Source organism: Rosa rugosa, chromosome 3, assembly GCF_958449725.1.
Source record: "Rosa rugosa chromosome 3, drRosRugo1.1, whole genome shotgun sequence".
Taxonomy (NCBI): Eukaryota; Viridiplantae; Streptophyta; class Magnoliopsida; order Rosales; family Rosaceae; genus Rosa; species Rosa rugosa.
In genome coordinates this window covers 48,714,128-48,719,654 of record NC_084822.1, presented here as the reverse complement: position 1 = coordinate 48,719,654, position 5,527 = coordinate 48,714,128, and positions in this window count along the sequence as shown.

Here is a 5,527-nt window from a genome sequence, read left to right as displayed (position 1 = left end):
ATGCATGGTGGTGTGGGTTTGAATCTCCCAAACCTCAAAATTTGGGATTTATTTTGGATTTTTCCATGTCTGGTTGGCTAGGGTCATTTTTGGTATTTGACTTTCATGTGGGTCCCACTTTTGCTGCGTTGGACTGCCACGTCAGCAATTAACGGTTGAAATTGACGGAATCCCGACGGAGGGACCTATTGGATGAGAAAATGATATTGCAGGGGTGTTTTTGATGAAATTGAAAGTCGAGGGACTGAATTGATGTTGGACTAAAACGACAGGGTACTAAACAGTAATTAGCCCATATATATTTGTGCCATAAAACATGAAAAGTCTAATTTAGTGTTGACTAATCTAATTCTATGTTTTATAGAAAATCTTGACATAAGGAGAAAAAGTGAAATTCCGGTGAATTTTCCATGCACCACCACTTTTGGCGGCACAAGTACTTCATGAAGCAATCCCAGAAAAATAGGAGTTTAAATGGAGCAATGAAGCCATGGACCATAAAGTAATGATGCAAAGAACTAAGTTTGATCACTCATTTGGCCGGAAATTACAAGGGATGTCCACGGAAATCGTTATGCAAAATAGTGACTGCAAAGCAGAAAACTGCAGTTTCAGAATCAGCTTTTCGGAAACAGTATTGGAGAGCATTTCTTGCATTCTTCCAACTGCAGATTTACATAAAGGGCCAGTATTCCTTAAACATATGATGTTTTACTTCAACATGAGTCAAAGAACTAGTCAGAATCATCAACGAGGCAGCAGAAAATCAAGTGCAAAATAAGCTTCCCGATAAGGTAGAAACTGTCAGATTTTCACGAAGCGTTTGGGAGATCTTTTCCGGCAACTTATTTGGAGTTTTTCTAGAAGGTTATTGATCATTCTTAAAGATATGATGTCATAGATCATGGATAAGTCAAGAACCATCCAGAATCACGGCAATATCAAGTCAATCCTTGTCCAAGAAGGAAGCTTCAGAGAAAGTAAAAGTATTCTAGTCAAAACAGGGCAATTTGGCTGAAAATCTTCTTTGAGCGGATTGCTTGTGCATTTTTAGAAGGTCTATGATGCTGAAATTATCAAGGAGAGTCGTAGAAGAATTCTACAAGATTATGGCAAGATTAATCCATCATATTATCTTTTGGATAATAGGCATAACTATGCACACTTTGTTGGAAATTTTATGATTTAAAATTAAAATATATATTATTTATTTCTTTATTTATTTTGGGGGTTATTTTCATTTTGTGTTTATTACTTTATTTATGGTTTAACGGTTTTATGTTTTAAATATATGATTATTATTTGACCGTTATATGGTTTATGAGGCTAATTATGGTCATGGCAAGTATGACCTATATAAGGGCACATGGCTAGAGTTAGAAGGCATATGGTGAGACATGAAACATGCACATGTGTGAAAGTTTAGATTGTCGGATAATGAGGGTATACATGACGGTATAATCCACCATAATGCAACAACTCTAGCCAAATACCTCTACCAAAGATATTCTTACAAACTATACATATACATACTTTACTTATACACCGTTTTGAGTAGACGGGTGATTAAGGTTCAATGGGGCTTCTTACCTGCACGATGGAGCTCGAAGAGTTGTTGTATCTTGGGGGAAGTTCGTCATTCAACCCTGTGCAGTAGGGGATGAATCTTCTCTTAGGACAGTGCGCTTGCACGCCTCGACTCAATAAGTTTTCCTATATAAAAACCTATATATTATATTATTTTCCTATTTTATTTTATTTTCTATCTATATTATTATTCTTATTTCCCAAGATATTATCATATTATTTTGTGTTTTTATTTTACAGGAATTCTGTCCCATATTTTTTACAACACACTTTCTCTCCTATGCTTTTCACTTTGACTTTGGTGACCCAAAACCACTCCAACACTCTTCATTTTCCTGCTTCCCATGCACAATAAAGAGAGCTAGTTGCTCCTATCTTCTCCCTTAGCCATATTTTTCTACCATACTTTTTTTAATAGCTCATCATTACTTCCCTCTTTTTATTTCATCTCTGCCATACATTTTTCTCTTGTTTTTTGAATCTATTACTACTTTCATACTCCACCTCCATGCTTCTTACAATACTTGAGCTACTATCTTGGCTTCTCATTATCATTTTCACACCTCTATCTTCATCTATTTAAGCATCTCTTCTTACAAGGAAGAATCGTCCATACCACCCCATTACATCTCTTTTCACTCTCCATCTTCACCACAAAAACTCCATCTCCACCTCCTAAAATCCAAACTCATACTATCCATACTACTCTATCTCCTCCATTACCACTACCATTTCTTATCCTCTACCTCCATTAACACCACCACCACCACATCATTTCTCCACTCTTTTTTCTATCATCATTTTTTCCATCTAGTCCACCTATTCACAAAATACAAGCTTCACTATCTCTTATCATCAAATCTTCAAGAGCAAGAAGGAGAGGGAATCACCACTACCATCATCACCACCAAGATGTGAGCTTGGGGACCATCCGACACACCATTAAGCCAACTCTAGCCATTTTACTCTAGATTATATTTTGGTGTTTAATTTGATTATGAAGTTAGTATATGTAATTGTGAGTGAGTAGTACTTTGTTGGGGTTAGGGTTGAAATCCCGAGCCAATCTTGTATGGATTGATGTTATAATATGATGTGATGCAAATTTTTTTTAATATGCCTACATGCTAGTTCAAGAGTTGAATGCATATGCTTGTGAGGCTAACTTGTGCGGGGGATAAGCAGGCCTAGCGAGGCCAACCGGTGCGTAGGAGGTGTGGGGGTACGAGGAGGCGCACGTGATAGTGAGGCTAGCTGCGGACTGGTGAGTGGCCGGGTTTGGCTGAAGGTGTGGGATTTTTAATTTTCTAAGGTTTTGGCCATTTGATTCAAAGTTAGGGCTTCATGTTGATAACGTGTGTTGTGAAATTTTAATTAAAACTCGCAAGCGCACGAATCGTCGTTAGTATAGTGTGCAAGTACGAGGTCGTTCCAACTGAGGATTGATAATCAATTTTAAATCCTAACCTAATTAATCCAAACACAAAATCACAACAACACAAACAATTAAGATAAAGAAAGTATTGTTTTTTTGGGTTTTCCAATAAACAAATAATTTGAGAATTAAATAAACAAACAAATAATGATAAAACCTAGGGTTTCGAAATCAACCACTAACAATCCTATTTATATTTCGATGCAATTAACATAATCTTTTATTTCTTTTGATGATAATTCCCGTATCTAAGTCCAGGTACGGCACTTAGACCATAGTTTTCCTTAAGTGTATGATTCTCTCCAGGTACGGCAGAGGTCGTATATTCTAACATGCAGTTTATCCAGGTACGACATAAGTTTAACACATAGGACTCATTATGTTTTAGAAAACAAGAGAATCATGCAAACCATTACTTCAGGTACGACAATAATGTAATTCACAACTCTTAATCACAAGAAGCTAATTTGAATTATATTGCAGGTACGCCTCAAATTCATCTTCTAATTACTAGATGCAAAGCCCTAAGATGATCAATCAAAGAACTTAAACATAAAGCATTGATTCAAATAGTGACTAAGAATTCATCATAAAGAAACTATAAATCCATCAATAAATCATCAAGGCACATAAACAATCATGATAGGGCATCATCTTAACCCGAGAAAAAGGTTTAGCAAAATAAAACATAAAAAGAACATAAAAAGAATGGAAGGGAAAAGATGGGGAAGATGGATGAGTCGTCTCTGCTCCTTAGGCGTCTACATTGTGCTCCGAGACTCCCCTCTCATGTAAATTCGTGCTCCCTTATATAGGGAAGATAGAAGCTCATCTTTGGCTTCATGTTTCCTTGTAAAACTTGGGTTTAGATTCCTTTCTTCATTTGGAATGGGAAAACATTGAAATATCTCTTGTAGAAGTAGGAATAAGTCCTCATCTGAATTAACTTCCTTGAAACATTAGGATTGATGCTCTTGTGCCACAAAACTTGAGTTCTCCATGAATGTTAGTGAACTCCCGAGCAGATTTACTGTCCGACCTATCTTCACTCAAATAATCATAACTTTCTCCAGAAGTATCGAGATCGAGATCTGTAAAATTCTAAAGAAAGTAGACATCTGTAGCTTTCCAATGATATAAGGCTCATTATCTGATTCGATCTGGATAATTCCCAGTAATTCGGTGAAGTTGGATGTTCTGCACAGGCAGATTCCCAGTCTCAGATTGCACATTGCCTTTCAATCCTACTTAGCTCATTTTGGCTTCTTTTCTTCTTTCTATGGAACAAATCTACAAAAACACTAAAAGATGCAAATGAATCATAAATCAAGATAACTAAACATAAAAACCAAGATTAAGAGGCATAGAAATATAGGATAATATGAGCACATCAACGTGTTTAATTAAGAGAAAAGAGATGCGGGAGAATACTTGAATGATTTCATTGATAATTGGGGTCACTTTATATAGAGGATTACAAGTACAAAATCTTAGAGTTCAAAGAAACCTAAGAGCATCTCCAACAATTGAGTCAAAAGCCAAAGTCATTTGCTAAATTTGGCTCCCCTAGTGTCATCCATATTCATTCATATTTTGCATCTCCAACCATTTTTAGTCAAAAGTCAAAGTCATTTTATAAATTCATCACATGGGCCCACCTCAATTCATGCCACACCACATATGGCTTTCCTTCTATAATGTGTAGTCATTTTGACTCCTCTTTTGGCTTAAAAGCCAAAATGACTCTATCTTGGCTATTGTTGGAGATGGTGGATTTTGATTGGGGGAGCCATTTTGGCTTTTGACTCCATGGTTGGAGTTGCTCTAATCAAACATTGATTAGGAGATCTAGAATATTCTACCCTATTTGACAGGACCCACCCCGGAATCTCACCCTAAACTCCAAGATGGACATGCGGGGCCCAGTTTTCGAGAAAATTCGACGGAACTTTCCTTAAAAGTGGACAACCCAAAACCTGTTAAAATAAAATTACACTTCTAAACAATTATACTTAGACTCCTAGAGCCACCCTGCTCCAGGGACCGAAAAAACTCCATAACTTAGAGTATTAAAATTATCCAAGTATCTCAAATTACAATCAAGTGATAGTTTACAATACTAATACAAGAGTCCCATGGTAATCAGAGCAGTCTAAAGACAAAGGAGAACGATAAACAAGTAGGTTAGCAAGTAACCTACGAAGGATAGATGGCAGTGGTGGTGCTAAGCCTCAACTCCTAAAGCCAAACAGCTACACTGCGAACTGGGCATTTGAAAACAAATGGCCCAGGGAAAAGCATTTGAAAATGTTAGCGTGAGTGGACGAAAAAAAAAAAAAAAAGATAATTCAACCGAAGCAAAACTTAAATACTTTCCCACATGTTCATTCTTAAGGAAGAAAAACTCGATGCATGCAACAATGGTAAAACATTTATCTTTAAAATCAAGAACCTTGTAAAAACAAGCCAGCCCCGCTGGTTAAGGGAAATCGGACTAGCCCCGCT